Below are 16,975 nucleotides of genomic sequence, written 5' to 3'. Positions count from 1 at the left end.
ACTGCTATGCTCATGATCACGATCACGACCACGAGAAATGAGAAATTATGCTCATGAGAAATTATTTCATTGTGTCTTTTGCTTCTTGAAGATATAAATTTCTGTTTATGATTGATTTTCTATGGTAACTAAAAGAAGTATTGGACTTAGAGTCAGAAGGATTGGATGAAGGAAAAGAATTTGGGTGAAAAAGAGGGGGGAAATGAAAGGAAATGAGGAAGGAAAGGGAAAAAGAATAAATTCTAACTAATTGATGGCATGGCAGGCATCCTAAAAGCATGAGGCAGGGGCTGGAGCGATAGCACAGCTGGTAGGGCGCTTGCCTTGCACATGGCCAACCCGGGTTCGATTCCTAACATCCCATATGGTACCCCAAGCACTGCCAGGAGTAATTCCTGAGTGCATGAACCAGGAGCAACCCCTATGTAACTCCGGGTGTGACCCAAAAAGCAAAAAAAAAAAAGCATGAGGCAAAGAGGAAAACACAGTCACAGAGACATATTTGCCAGATTCCATTTTTTTTTTTTGAGTCATACACGGCGATGCTCAGGGGTTGCTCATGGCTCTGCACTCGGGAACTACCCCTGGTGGTACTTGGGGCACCATATGGTATGCTGGAAATCAACCCCACACCCCCCCCCCCCGGTCAGCCTGATGCAAGGCAAACACCTTACCCACGCTGTGCTATCCCTCCAGCCCCTGCCAGAATTTTTTTAAATTTTATTGAATCACCATGAGATAGTTGCAAGTTTTCATGTTTGGGTTATAATCACACAATGATCAAACACCCATCCCTCCACCAGTGCCCCCGGCATACCCCCCTTTCCCAACCTCTCCCTGCCTCTATGGCAGACAATATTCCCCATACTCTCCCTCTACTTTGGGGCATTGTGGTTCGTTTGCAATGCAGACACTGAGAGGTTATCATGTTTGGTCCATTATCTACTTTCAGCACACATCTCCCATCTCGACCCGTTCTTACAGCCATCATTTTCTTAGTGATCCCTTCTCTATTCTAGCTGCCTTCTCCCCTTTGTTCATGAAGCAGGCTTCCAGCTATGGAGCAATCTATCTGTCCCGTATATCTAGTATCCTTAGGTGTCAGCCTCATGTTATGTTGTTTTATACTCCACAAATGAGTACAGTCCTTCTATGTCTGTCCTTCTCTTTCTGACTCATTTCACATAGCATGATATTCTCCATGTCTATCCATTTACAAGCAAAGTTCATGACTTTATCTCTCCTGACAGCTGCATAGTATTCCATTGTGCAGATGTACCAAAGTTTTTTTAAACCAGTCATCTGTTCTAGGGCACTTGGGTTGTTTCCAGATTTTGGCTATTGTGAACAGTGCTGCAAAGAACATATAGGTACAGATGTCATTTCTACTGTGTTTTTTGCATCCTTGGGACAGTCCTTCAAAAACTAGAAATTGAGCTTCCATATGACCCTGCCAGATTCCATTTAAAAGAATCATCCAGAACAGGCAAACTCAAAGAAAAACAATGAAGGTCAGAGGTGGCTAAGGGCTGTGGTGGGAGGGAGAGGGTCATGGTCAGTGGTGAGTGCAATGTTTCCTTCCCTTTGGCATGATGAAAATGTTCTGGAATTGGACAGTGGTGAGGACTCTACAATCTTGTGAATATCTTAAAACTTCTGAATCACACACTTTCAGTGTGTTCAATGTTGCCCTTCCAAAACAACTTTTGTGGCATGTGAATTATTTCTCAACACAAAGGAGAAGAAAATGTGGCAAGGGTTGGAGAGGGAGGCAATAAAAATTGGTTCTAATACTTACTCATCTGAGAAATGGAGATGATATTAACCTAACAAGTTGTTGAGAGACAACAATGAGATGATCTCTGTAAAACAAATCTGTGTCAAATTCCAGGCAGTTCCATACAATATCTTATTGAGGCTCTTCCAAGAATGTGGTAAGGTAATTCCAAGGTGTGTTTGTAAAAGCAAGTAGTCAAGTAGAATTGATAGAGAACAAGAAAGAAGGACCAGACACCAAGACTCATTAGAAAATTACAGCAACTGAGGCAATGAGTGTAATAATATTGGCTTGGGATTGAGCAAATATACTGGGACATATATTTGACTGCACCTGGAAGCAGATTCGCACATATATGGTCTTTGATAGAGTAGAGGAGATTTCAGAGCAGTTGCAGCTGAGGAAGACAAAGACCAACGCTTCAATAACTGACAAAGGAACTACTGGCTTCTGACCTGGAAAAAATAGTGGACATCCAGTTTGCCCCTAATTGCAATTAAATTACAAGTATTTTGAATGCAAACATTTAAAACTTAGGAGACCAAAAAAAAATAAAACTTAGGAGACAACATAAAAGAGCATCTCCTTGTCTTTGGGATAGGAACTCAGAGTGCAAAACATAAAAAAGGAAGAAATTAGGATGGGTACTTAATAAATAAATAAATAAATGTAAATTAAAAAAAAGAAATTTGAGTACACTGAAAGTAGGAACTCTGAATCAGGAACCACCAAAAAAAGTATGTGGGGAGAGGGGTTGTTGGGGGGACAAGCCACAGCCTGAGAGGTGTTATTTGCAACATAGAATATTGAATTGTTATCCGGATTATATAAAGAACATCTACAAATCAATAATAAAACACATAGAGCCCTCCAAAACAACAATCCTTGAACGAGAATACTGCAAAGATGAAATTAAAAGAGCCAGTGAAGACTCGTACAAAGAGAAAAACAAATCAAAACCAAAAGAGATACAAGCATACAAGTAGCATTCCCTCTTGCTTAGGATTTATGCATAGGGTAAGTATGAAGAGGCATGAGAAATTTACCACCAATTCAGGATAGTGCTTACCTCTGGGGAACTTTTTCTGTTTTTGTTTTGTTTGGGGTCACACCCGGAAGTGCTCAGGGCTTACTCCTGGCTCTATACTCAAGGATCACTCCTGGCAGGTCTCAGGACTGCAGAGTTTCTAGGAAATTGAACCCGGGTGAAAGCCCTATGCGCTACACTATATCACTCCGGCTCTGTCGAATCTTAGGGATTCCATGACTGCCCCTAGAGAACTGAACCAGCACTGGCTCACCCTCAACCAGTACCAATAAGAGCAAAGGCCTTGAGTGGTCCACAAGTAGCTGGTCCCTGTACCAGCAAGCCACAGGAGAATTCATTTTCCCCAATTTGCATATAGACGCTTCCAGCAGAGGAAACTGCTGTACTGTAGTTGCTGTACTCCAATTATCTTGGTTGATAAAATCTTACGACTTGGTAATGAACAGCAATGAAGACTTTGGGGGAGGGGCAGGTTGTGTCAAACCCAGTGGTGTTCAAGGGCTGTTCCTGGCTCTGTGCTCAGGATTGATCCTTGGTGGTGCTCGGGGACCATCTGCAGTGTTCAGGATGTTCAAATCCCCAGTTATGCAAGGTGAAAACCTTAACCCCCGGGCTATCTCTCTGGCTTTGGTGATGAAGTCTTGCCAAAAATCACAGATAATATAAAAATTACCCTATAACATCATTTAATCTTTAACAATTCAAGAATTACTTTAGCTCTCACATAAAAGTGTTGCTAACAAGCATCTCTTGTCATAATTAACAGTTTGCTGATAATAAAGTTTTTATTAAGGCCCAGTTGTAGAACATATATGTCCCACGTGTGACATCCTGGGTTTGATCCCTAGCACCACAAAGAGAGACAGTTCAATGGACTCTGCATACAGGAAGAACAAGCTCAATCCCGGTCCTGCATGGTATCCTGAGCACAGAGACAGAAGCAGTCCCTGAGCACTGCTGGGTATAGCCCCAGAACTAAAAATAAAGAAGAAAGAGAAAAAGAAGTCTGTATTGATAAAAATCTGGATAAACCAATGAAGATTATGCATCAACTTTTCCCTTTACCACAAAATCATCAAAACTCCTTTAAAAAGCAATGCACATCTATGTTCATTGCCATCCTTGGTACAATAGCCAAGATATGAAAGTAACGGAAATGCTCGAGTAGGAATGAATGGATCAAGAAGTCGTGGCCTTTATCACTGTATCACTGTATCACTGTCATCCCATTGTAAGTCGATTTGCTTAAGCGGGCATCACTAACGTCTCCATTCGTCCCAGCTCTGAGATTTTAGAAGCCTCTCCTTACTCATCCTGTACGGTGCTGTATTGGAGGCTCTTTCAAAGTCAGGGGAATGAGACTCATTATTGTTACTGTTTTTGGCTTATCGAATATGCCAATGGGTGCTTGCCAGGCTCTGCCATGCAGGCAGAATGCTCTCGGAAGCTTGCCGGGCTCTCCAAGAGGGACGGATAATGTGGTCTTTATACACAATGGGTCAGCCATGTTGGCTGCGTGCAAGGCAAATGCCCTACCGCTGTGGAGCGATAGCAAGCTCCCCGTGACGTATTCGATATGCCAGACACAGTAACAACAAAGTCTCCAATGGAGACGTTACTGGGCCCGCTCGAGCAAATCGATGATCAACGGGAGGGCCTTTACTTTACTTTACTATACACAATGAAATATTATGCAGCCCTAAGAAGGAACAAAAGCATAAAATTTGCAGCAACATGGATGGAGCTTGAGGATATCATGCTGAGTGAAGCCAGTCAGAAGGAAAGAAATAGATACAGAATGATCTCTCTAAAGTGTGGGACTTAAAGGTACACAGCAAGGTAATAACAATGGGAGAACTGATCCACACAATTGAGCTGAGGGGAAGGAGGGAGTTGAAAGGGAGGAGTCGGGTTAGGGTCCTCTGGGGGGGGTGGCTACACTGGTGATGGGTCTGGTAGAATTTTGTGCAAGAGAAACCATCATCAACAGTGTCTTGGATTGCAAAATCTCAATCAATAAAAATAAATAAAAGTTTAAAAGGTAATATCTTGCTAGGGAAATGGCTCAAAAGGATGGAGGGCATGTTTGTCACGCAGGAGTCCCCAGATTTGATTTGTGGCACTATTTGGTCCCCCTACCACCAATGGGCGTGCTCCACACACACACACACACACACACACACACACACACACACACACCAGAAAAGCAGTATTTTTCAAATCACAACAACACCACCAAAGCTAAGGAGTCAATTCTTTGATTTTAAAGATTGCCCCACGGAAACTAATAAAAATAACTCTGAGGATGGAGCACTTGCTAGGAGGCAGCCTGGATTTGATCCCCAGCACCACATGCTCTTCTGAGCACTGAGGGATGCGGAGAGAAGGGGAGGGGAAGAGAGGAGAGGAGGGGAGAACTGGGGAAGAAAGAACCAGAATCAGCAATGCTGGTGAGCCCAGAATATCAACTCAGTTGATCAGATCCCCCAAAGGCCTGAAAACAAAAGCCTTCCCTCCATTATCAGGCTTAATTGTTGGCAGGGGTTAAGTGGTACCAACAAAATACCCAAATGCTGTAAGTCCCTTTAGAACATGGCACCCCAAGTGGCTCCCGGGTCGATTTCTTGTAATGCTGATTTATTCTAATGAACAGAGGGTCCTCCTGGTGGCAGAGCGCCTCTAGCTGGTAACTACTGCGGGGTCCGCAGGCCAAGGCTGCCCTTTGGATGCCAGGAAGCAAGAGAGAGGAAGTGACTGTTCGGGAGCCCCGAGGGTCTGTATACAGCGAGCCCACGAGGGCAAAAGCCTAGTGTTCCTGGAATTGCCAGCCAGCCACTGCAGTGGGGGAGAGAAAGGCGCGGGGGAACAGCTGGGAGGCAGGTGGGCCAGGGAGGTGGAAATGGATGGCGGACGACACAGTCTAAGGAGTGAATGAGAAAGTGTTGAGAAAAGAGGGTGGGTTTGTGCCTGCCCAGCACACTACTTTCTTTGGGGGGGGGGGGGTAGGGAGAGAGGGGAAGGAGGAAGGGCAGGGTAGGGGGAGGGACAGGGAGAGGAAGAAGGAGAGAGAGAGCGAGGAAGAGAGAAAAAGAGACTTTTAGAGAGAGAAGGAGGGAGGGAGGGCGGGAGGAAGATTTGACGTGCCTTTGAGGAATTCAGTGTTTTTTCCCTCAGGTGTTTAGAATGTTTGAGAGGAGTGTCGGTGAGGGGAGTTGCTACTTGGGGCTAAAAGAAACGCCAAGTGTCACACCCAGTTTCTAGTACAGGGACCGAGGCTCCCGGAAGCCTGGCTGCGTGCGCAGCATCCAGAACAGGTCCCCCACCCAGCAACACCCACTTGAGGTCGGGGCAAAAAGCCCCGACGCTCCAGAGCCAGAGAATCCCGGTCTGCTTTGGTAAGCAGATCCCTGGGGATGGCTGAACATCTGAAAAGTGCTGTAGCTGTTAACTATGTAACTGTTCACTGAGAAAGTGAGATTTCAGCCATGGGGTCTCAAGAATCCAGAGGAAGAGATTCTCAGGTTTGTCGAAGTTGCAGAGTAGAGGAAACTCATGGGCAGCGGAACTTGGGACAAAGGGAGAGGCTGTGGACAGGGTTGCAATCACAAAGTAAAGTCATTCAGCTTCTGAAACCTTCTCTTCCTTCTCTTCCTTCTCTCCTTTCACTTTTCCCTTGTCAACATTTAGAGGCAGTGTTTAACAGGTCTGTACCATTCCAAGAATCTTCAGGTGCACAATTCTGCTTCTGTATCTGCAAAATGGATTCGACAGTTCCGGGAGTTGTGTGTATATGTGTGTGTGTGTGTGTGTGTGTGTGTGTGTGTGTGTGTGTGTGTTGGAGGAAGAGAGAAAAGCAAGCCAAATTCTTTAAGATAGTTTAAAAGGATATTTTTATATAGGCAGTTGATAAATTAATAAATGAGCATAGAAATATACTCAGAAAAAAAGTTGAGACACAACTGGTGCTAAAACTTAAGTTGCAGGGCAGGTAAAAGCCTCAAGACCATATACAGAGACAGATGTGCAAAGGTTGCTACCAAGCCTTATCCAAAGAAGAAAGTCATTGAAAAGTGATTGCAAAAATGATTAGCAATACATCTGAGCTGTTCTTTTAGGTATTTCCGAGGTAGGAATGCATACAAACTCATCCAAAGATATATGCAAGAGTTTCCCTCATAGAATTATTCATAAAAGTCAAAGATTGGGAACAACCGAAGGAAACAACGCTAGAAAGGATAAATAGTGGTACAGTCTTATGCTGAAATATTTCCACAGGGCAACAAAACTGTAAGTGAATCTCACAAAGGACATGAGTGAAAGAGAGATAGAGACCAGAGAGATAGTACAGGAGGTTAAGATGCTTGCTTTGCACGCTGTTGACCCGGGTTCGAGCACCAGCACCATATTTGTTTTCTCCTGAGCACCACCAAGGAAAGATCCAGAAGCACAGAGCCAGGAGTAAACCCTGATTACAGCTGGGTCCCAAAAGTAAAACACAAAAAGAAGATGTTGGGGTTGTGGAAAACCAGTTAATGGAAAGTTACCCAGACCAGGAAAAGCTCAGTAACAATGAACAAGCAAGCCAGGCTTTACACAGAACCAAACCTAAGTCTCCCTCTCCCACACTCCCCATTAGAACTACTGGAGATTTCCTTGGTCTGTGTTCGCTGGCTTCTCTGATATATGGAAATACCATCTACAAAAGTGTAACTTCTACTTGTTTTTCGGTGCCTTTCTGGTGTGTGTGTGTGTGTGTGTGTGTGTGTGTGTGTGTGTGTGTGTGTGTGCTGTTTCTGAAAATAACCAACTCAAGAAGGCCAGAATAATACCTTAGTGGCTGGAACCGGGCTTGACCTGTGATACTACATGGTCTCCTAAGCACTGCCCAAAAACCAACAATAAAAGGTGAAATGGTAAAAATAAGGGACTGGAAAGATAGTACAGTGATTAAGGTGTTGATATTGCACATAGCCATCAGAATTCGAGCCCTGGAACCACATATAGTACCCCAAGCACCACCAGAAGTGATCCCTGAGTACTGAGTAAGCCCTGAGCACAGTCAGTGTGGCCCCAATCCTCAAAAATAAAAAGTCAGCTTAAGATTTCAGCAAGTAGAAAATTCCCATATTCTTCAGTGAGAAATTCAATAAAAAAGTAAAATGTACCTATGACATTAGAACCAAAGTGTAGTGTGGGTCAAGAAGAAAATTTGGAGAATGGGGACTGGAGCGATAGCACAGCGGGTAGGGCATTTGCCTTGCATGCTGCTGACAAGGGTTCGATTCCCAGCATCTCATATGGTCCCCTGAGCACTGCCAGGAGTGATTCCTGAGTTCAGAGCCAGGAGTAATCCTGTGCATCACCAGGTGTGACCCAAAAAGCCAAAAAAAATTTGGAGAATGGCTCTTGTTAATTCTTGGTCTGGGGGTTAGTTCGTGAAAACTCAAAGAGTTGTGTATCTATAATTATATGAAAAACACCAGTTAAACTGCTAATTTAAAAAAATAGAGGTATACACACTTAATCTACTACCATAGAAGAGTGAAAAAGAAGACTTAAATATTTCTATAGAGTTCTCTTTATATTTGCTTTTATTCACTAAGGTTGGTTGCTAAACAGAAAATGACGAGTCATAATGTCTAGGTAGTAAGTATCTCAAAAGTGAATAGTGGAGCACAGTTCTTGATATATATATACATATATATGTATATATATGTATATCATGAACACCTGATGAAAATTTAAAAAATTAATCCTGAGACGCGCTGGAGCGACAGCAGCACAGCGGTAGGGCGTTTGCCTTGCACGCAGCCAACATGGCCGACTCGAGTTCAATTCCTCCGCCCCTCTCTGAGAGCCCGGCAATTTACCGAGAGTATCTCGCCCACACGGCAGAGCCTGGCAAGCTACCCGTGACGTATTCGGTATGCCAAACACAGTAACAACAAGTCTCATGATGGAGACATTACTGGCCCGCTCGAGCAAATCGATGAACAATGGGAGGACCATGACCAATCCTGAGACAGAGAGATAAATCAAAGAGCTGCAGCACAAGCTTCACATGCTAGAGATCCATTTCCATCCCTGCACTTCATAGTCCCCTAAGCACTGCCAGGAGCAACCCTCAAGCATACAGCTGGGAATAGCCCCAGAGCACTTATGAGTATGCCCCCCACAAACACCAAAAAAAAAAAATCCCTGCTGGGTCAAAGGTGATAGTTTCCCCAAAGCCCCCAAAACATATGAACACTGTCAAAAAGTTAATCTTCTGGATAAGACAATGACTATTTGAGCTTATTTATACTGAATTTTCACAAACTTTTCTGGAAAAGCTGAATCTATATGAAACTTTTAGTACCACACTGTTTTTCCAAATCACCGCTAATCTTCAAATAATGCATCTTCAGCACACTTCCTTCCATTCATTCTCCTGATCTCCCCCAATCATCGATTCATGAATATCCAGAGGTTAGAAAGCAACATATTTAAATTCCTACGAAAACATGCTTTTCAATCTGAGAACCGGAAAAGTGCCCCCACTACAAAATGTGACCTGTTGCTTTCTTGGTAAAATGTAACTCCTTTATGTCTAGAGGAATCAATAATTAAGGTCTTAACACACAGATATGAATCTGTTTATCAGGTCACAGTCTTCATCAGAAGCTTCTAGGCTCAGCCCCAGAAACACTACTATACTCATGGGGGAAAGGGAACATTTATTGAGTGTCTTCCAGCTCCTGGAAATTGTGTTAGGTACGTTGAAGGCATCATTCATTCAATATTTATTGATACCCATATATCAAGTACTATTCTAGGCTCTAGGAATAAAATAGCTCACATTCCAGTGTGGGGAATAGAAGCAGAGATAAGGGGAATAATAAATATATAATAAGGGGGACAATAAATATACAAGTGAATAACAAGAACACAAGTAATGATAAGTGCTGGGTTGAAAATTCAAGTAAGATGAAAATAATATAATAACTTGGTGGCTATTTTAGATCAACTTACCAAAGAGGTAACATGCAAACAGATATACAAGTGATGAGAAACTAGTCATATAAAGGGAAGGGGGCAGAGAGAACATTCCAGACAGAATAGTAGAAAAGACTGAAAGGAGCTTCATATGCTGGGACATTTCACAAGAAAAGCACAGTCTTCAATAGGAACAGCAGGGCCAAAACATGGCACAACATCATAATTCAGCAGGAGAGCCAATGGATGCTTCCAGAGGGGTACTATGGGGATCAGACTATTGAAGGGCCCCATGATAAGGAGAGAAAGAAGTGGTGGTGGACTCAAGGATGGTGGAGTAGTGAGAGAAGATAAAAGCGGGAATGCCTGGGTATACGTTGGAAGCCAAATTAACAAGATTTGTTCAAAGGCTGGATGTAGCACCTGAAATGTACAGACTTGGAACTAGAACAGCTGTGTGGATGATGATGTCAGATACTAACATGTGCCTTACTGGGAGAGAATCAGGTTCGATATGGGCATGGCAGGGAATTAAGATTTTGCTGTGGAGAGATATACCAAGTCTGAGCTACCTATTAGATATGCAGATGGACAAATACATCTCTTAGTTAGTTTCAAGATTTTAAATTATAGTATATAAGAACTGGTTGGGTGTGATTTTTTTCTATGATCCCTTCCGTTGCACAATTCTACACCTCTCACTTCTGAGCCTTCTAATATTTCATTTCCCTCTATACTTGCAACATACTTAGAATTAGTCAATTATCAACATCACTTTCTAGTTCTCAGTGGTATTTTTGAGTCAGTGAAAAGATCTTAAAGAAAATCCCCTGCCCCTAAAAAAAGATCAATTCTACATTTAAAGTTTGTTTTGTTTTGCTTTGGGGGCCACATCTGGCAGTGTTCAGGGTTCACTTCACAGGAACAACTCCCGGTGATGCTCAGGGAGTCATATGATATGCTGGAGATTGAACCTGAGTAGGCTGCGTGCAAGGCAAGTGCTATCTCTCCAGCCCCAATTCAACATTTTCATCCAAGAGTGGCAAATTGGACTTACAAAAGATTTTTAAATAGTGGGATGAAGAGATGTCTCAAAGGGCTGGAGCACAAGTTTTGCATGTGGGAACCCTGGCTTCCAGCCCTGGCACTGTGTGTTCCCCCAAGCACCACTAACAGCTTCCCCAGGACAACCAGGTGTGGCCCCCAAGTACACAAACAAAAATTTAATTAACTTTTCTATGCAGTAGTTTGTCTACTAGGACAGTTATTATAAAAAGGAAATGGAGAAAAGGCAATAGAAATTACAAAAACTAAGCAATCTAGGAATTCATCTACCAAGAATGCATAAGATCTATAATATGTGGTACTGGTCATTGCTGTAAAGACACACATACACGTCAATGAAACAAAACAAAGTTTTAAGGAAACACACACAATTAAGTTTTTCCAAGGGACCAAGGGGATAGAGAGGGAGAAGAGTCCAGCGCCTTTCCAGGAGATGGTACTTGAACAACTGGCTATTGATATGGGAACATGTAAGGTTGGCTCATAAAAAAAACTTGAAAATTAACCTTATGGGCCAAAGAGAGAATGGAAGTGTTAAAGGTACTTGCCTTACATCACTCCTTGGTAAGGCCTATGGTGCCCCAAGCACTGCGGGGAGTCTCTCCTGAGTAGAGCCAGGAGTGGTCCCTAAACCCAGTCTCCTCTCCCCAAAGAAACCATACATTTACATATGAAAGATAAACCTACATAATGCCTAGAAGAAAACACCAGAGAAAAATCTTGCTAACCTTGAGGCATACATGGTTTTTGTAGGTTTTTTTAGGTTAGCCATAGAAGATTAAAACCTGATATATTAGACCTTATCAAAATGTTAAAATAGGCTCTTCAAAATACAAAACTAACCAGCACCAATTCCATTTATGAGGTATAAATGGAATAAAAACAGTCAAACCATGAAGATGGACTGGAATGGTGGTTGCTTAGGGCCAGGAGAAGGAAGCAGGGAGTGACCATGCAGCAGGTGTAAGGTTTCAGTCAGGACAAAAGAGTAAGTTCTAGAGCTCTGTCCCCCTTTGTGCCTAGAGTCAAGGAGAGCACACAGTCCACTTCCAAACATGTTAAGAGGAGCTCTCATGTTAAAGGTTCTTACCACAATAAAAGAAGAATGTAAAAAGGCAAGCCATGGGCCGAAAGAAAATATTTGCAATGCATAGATAGACATTGTGAGACATGGCTAGAGCAATAGCACAGCAGGTAGGGCATTTGCCTTGCATGTGGCCGACTCTGCCAACCCAGGTTCGATTCCTCCACCCCTCTCAGCGAGCCCGGCAAGCTACTGAGAGTATTTTGCCCGCATAGCAAAGCCTGGCAAGCTACCCGTGACGTATTCGATATGCCAAAATACAGTAACAACTGTCACAATGGCAACGTTTCTGGGCCCACTCGAGGAAATTGATGAACAACAGGAGGACAGTGACAGTAACAGTGACAGTGACATAGAAAGACATAGAACTTAAGATGGTTCAGTTTTACAGTGGTGCCAACATGGAATGTACCAAGCAGAACATGTACTTCCGTTTTGATCTTTTCCCAAGTTGGTGGCACGTCCTATGATATTCTGTCACAGTGACACAGGGCAGAGAGGACCCACAATGCTAATCTGCCCTGAGATTCTCAGTGCACTGGACTGTCAGTGTGTTTGGGGGGTTGTGCTTTGCACTTTTGCATCTCAGCACGTCTATAAGAGGTTCACCACGTCTCCTGCTTCTGATGAGAAGAGGCAGGCAATTAGCCTGCAGCTGATAATTGAGCTGAGTGTCCAACTGTTGGCTAATGAAAGTCCTGGGAGTATGTTCAAAGTTGGTTAGCCGGTGAAGTGAGTGCATTCTGCACTAAGCATATTTTCCATTTATGATGGGTTTACTGGAACTTAGCCCCATTGTAAGTCTGGGAACATCTGTATCCAAAAAAGTTTTATTCAGATAGAAGACAATGGAAAAACTCTTAGGATTCCATCAAACAAACAATAAGAAATAGATATTTCATAAAACTTGGTTGATCAAAAAAGCACCCAAAAAGATGCTTAACACCATTTGTCCTCAGAGAAGCACAAACTCAATCTACAGAGGTGCCACCACAAACCCACTGGAGCGGCTACAATAAACAAAACTGTCAAGGCCAAGTGCAATGCCTAGCAACCAACCTGACCTCTCTGATGATAGCACAGCAGGGCAGCCACTTGGGGGCAAAGTTCAGCCCTTTTCTTATAAAGTTCACTTTCCCATACAATTATTTAGCAGTTCCACTTGTAGGTATTTGCCTGGTTTGAATGAAAATGTATAATGCACAGAGATGCATGAGAATATTCATAGTGGTCCTAGTCAAAACTGATGGACTGGGGTGGAAGTTTCCAAGAACTGGAGTCCAAGCTTGGCTTCAATCCTGGTGCTGCATCGTTCCTTAAAGTGTGCAGTGACACCCCCCAAAATAAAAATAAAACTTGCAGATTTCTAGTCATAAAAATGGAAAGGTGTTAGGGGACAAATATTGATTCACATGACAGCACGAATGAATGTGAAATGAACTATCAAAGAAGCCAGACTCAGAAGACAACATTGGATATGAATCCATTCACAGGGCATTCTTCCTGGAAAAGACACAGTTGTAAGTAAGGGCAGATATTCTGTGCCTAGAAATGGTTGCCAGGGGTGGAGAGTGATGGGAGGGGTTGACTGCATAGGGTCAATCAGGAATTTGTATTGTTTTTTTGCTTTTTTTGGGGTCACACCCGGCGATGCACAGGGGTTACTCCTGGTTTTGCACTCAGGAATTACTCTTGGCATATGGGATGTTGGGAATCGAACCCAGGTTGGTTGACTGCATGCAAGGCAAACGCTCTACCCTCTGTACTATTGCTCCAGCCCCAGGAATTTGTTTTTAAGTATTGAAATTCTTGTATATCTTGACTTCATGTTGTTGATTTCATGACTATATGTGTTTTTGTCAAAACCTGTAGAACTAGACACTAAAAATGGCAAATTTTATTGTAAATAGCTTGTACCTCAATTTTTTAAAATGGCCTGGACTCGGGAATTAGTGAAATGAAGTCATAGGATGGTACAGTGTTCACAGAATCTTACTTGATTGCGAGTATTTATTTTATGGTAATGCCCCCTCATTAGCCCATTTCTTAATTTCCAACAGCCCCCTCCCACACACCCTTGAATAAATTGCACATAAACTAAAAGTGAAAATAAGTTGCACATATATTTTAAAAACCATAAACATGTCACAAGACGATTCTCTCCCCTTCTCTCTGGAAGTAGGAAGGACCTTCCTCAGCTAGGCACAAACACTAGCTCCAAGGTTCTCACTACGGCACAAGCAAGTCTTTCTTCCTTCGGAATTACCAGCACGGCAGGGCATTTTGCTCTGTGCTCTGTTTCTTAAAGAAAATGCTAATGGTGTGTGCTTCTCGGTCCTAGCTTGTATTTAAATTTGAAAGTGACTCGGCACAGTCCACAGCAAAATGGAAAAACATGTTCGTCGGTGTCATGAGCACAGAGAAAGCACTAGGAACCAGTGATGTCCCCCCCGGTGAATCCCAAGCCAGACTCAGCCATAACACAGTCACACCAGAGTACTCGGCACAACCTCGTGGGCCACAGAAGCAGTCATTCCTGCCTCTTCCTCACACCTGAGCAAATTCACGTTAACATTTCTGGGAGGCTGTTTATGATACCCAAAACAGCGGCCCTCCCTTCCCTGCCAAACCCCACCACCCATGAAATTCCATTTCGCAGACTTTTTCTCCCTCTGCTGAACTAAATCATGACCATAATTAAAATTCACTTTCCCCCCTTTTCTGTGTGTCCAACAGGTTTTTTTTTTCAAGAAAAATACACACACCTGGAATCTATGGAGTTTGGGCAAAAATTCTTCACAGAGAAAACACTGGCCCTGCCGTTTCTTCGGTGTTTTTCAATAACGTAATCAGTTCTATCCCCTTTGGATGAAAGTCACCTTGCAGGGATGTGGGAATGATAAAAGCTGAGGAACCTGATCAGGGCTGGCATTTAGCTGAGGCCCTGTAAAACAATACAACCCTGAACAGCTACAAAATTTGGCTGCTTTTTGTTTTCCAGCTTTGCATTTGAAGTGTGGAAGCAGCCAAACCAAGCAAGGGCCAGCGCATTTTATGACTTAACCAAACAAAACTCTGAGACACTAAGTACTGGACCCCTCATCCTTTGGAAATAAACTCACATTGTCATGTAAATGAAAAAAAATGATCACATCAAATGTGACCGTTTTTTCTATTAATTATTAGGCACTTAATAAATTGCTAATAATGAAGAAAGCAGCACATATTGGCATACATATAGCTGTAGGAAGTTATCCTTCTAGGCTTGCCTCTTAAATAGGCAGGGAGGGTGAGAAAGAAGAGAGAAAAGGCAACTTTTAGCGAGCTTTCACTTAGTAAACCTTCACTCGGCATCACCCACCAACTCGCAACCCTAATAAAATATGGGTCCTTTTTCTGCCTCTGGTGACTCTCAGGATGTGCTACATAATTTGTGGGGTCCAGGGCAAAATGATGCCTTGTTCAAACATCATGAGGAATTTCCACAGCGACTGAGGAGCATTAAACAAATACAGGTTGCATGACCAAGAAGACAGATGTAGCATCCGATACTGGCTTGCGCCAGTGAGCTGTGAAGTAAAGCATCTCCCTACTAAAGAAGCGGGTTGTAAAATCTCCTTTCTCCATTTCCCACTTGTTCTGCTTTTCGGCCTGTTGGATGGAAAGGGCTTCCTGCGACATAAATAAAGTGTGACCCAAGCAGCAGCGGCAGCATCTGGGGGCTTGTTAGATATGCAGACTGTCGGGCCCCACCCCAGACTTACTGAATCAGAATCTGTATTTTAACACAACACGATTCCCAGGGGATGCGGGTGGACAGCACAGACTATGAAGTGTCACTGTCGAAGCCGCCACGGAAAACCTCTACCGCTTGCCTCATCGGGCTTTGGGGAGACTCGTCAGCTCTCCCCTCCACCTTCTCTCTCTCAGGCAGGAGCCCGGAAAAGGCTCCCAGACTCCAACCTCCTTCCCCCGAGTTTCCCCTCTAGTCTGGATCGCGGCGGCCTCTCCATCCCGCCACTCCCTGGGGCCACCTGTTCTGGGTCCCTCCCAGCGGTGCTGAGCCAAGTCGTCCGAGACTTGTTTGCGCTCCGCGGGCGCCGCCGGACCCACTGCCCCGCGCGGTAAACTGAGTCTCGGGGACGGTGCGCGCGCGCGAACTAGGCTGGTGGCTCGTGTTCCCAGAGGCGGGCGAAGAGCTAAAGTCGGGGGGGGGGGGAGGGTGCTGAGGCTAAGACATACACCCGGGCGTGCGTTCCCCCGCCGCACCCGAGCCCCCCCCCCCCCCACGGCCCCCTCTCCCGCCGTCGGGGAGACGGGCTCCGGGAGCCCGCAGCTTTGCCTCCTGTTTCTGGGGAGCCCCGCCGGGGCTCGGGCTCGGGACCGCATCCGGGAGGAAGGGAGCGATCGCCCGGCCGTCCCGCGCGGCCGTCCAGGTCCAGGCGCGGCGCCCGGGCCTCCCGCGCCCGTCGGCGGCTCGCCCTCGGGCTGGAGACTCGGAAGCCCGAAGGGACAGACCCCCGCGGGTGCCACACGCTTACCTGCGGGTCCCTGCCGACTGACTGGCGGCTGGCGCCCTCCGGCCCTCCTTTTGCCCTTTGCGTCCAGCCGCGCCCCTCCTACTGCCTGGCCAGTGCCGGGCGCCGCCCCCGCCGCTCCCGGACCGCTCGCCCGCCCGCTCCCCTGCTGCCCAGCGCGGCGTGGCGCGTCCGGCTCTCGCGCGTCGGCGGCGGCGGCGGCGGCGACGGGGCGCGGAGGTGGGGAGCGGGCGGGGCGCGCGGGGGAGGAGAGAGGGTGTGAGTGAGCCGCGCGGGGAGGGCAGCAGGGTTCCCCACCACCACCACCACCACCGCCGCCGCCGGCCGCCCGCGTTTCTAGACCTTTTCGGATGCCCGGGACGCTTCGTGCGCGAGACCCCCTTCCCCACCTCCAGAACCCAGATGCTCCCTCGCAGGGGATGCCCCGGTTCCTATTCAGAGCCTGGCTCAGCCTTGCGGAGTGATGGGTGGCGAGGCCGAAGCGCCCC

General features: G+C 45.2%; 1 protein-coding gene across 1 annotated transcript in view; it reads right to left on the bottom strand.

Annotated features, from left to right (window-relative positions):
* The window catches only part of ADGRG2 (adhesion G protein-coupled receptor G2), a 124,995-nt gene extending 108,390 nt beyond the window's left edge, over nt 1–16,605 (bottom strand). Inside the window, exon 1 of the mRNA XM_056131132.1 lies at nt 16,491–16,605. The gene's annotated coding sequence lies outside the window, so the exon portion shown is untranslated. The remainder of the gene's footprint in view (nt 1–16,490) is intronic.
* Nucleotides 16,606–16,975: the final 370 nt, after the last annotated feature.

The sequence above is a fragment of the Sorex fumeus genome, unplaced genomic scaffold, assembly GCF_029834395.1.
Source record: "Sorex fumeus unplaced genomic scaffold, SorFum_2.1 ptg000086l, whole genome shotgun sequence".
Lineage (NCBI taxonomy): Eukaryota > Metazoa > Chordata > Mammalia > Eulipotyphla > Soricidae > Sorex > Sorex fumeus.
This window is presented reverse-complemented; position numbering and strand designations above follow the sequence as displayed.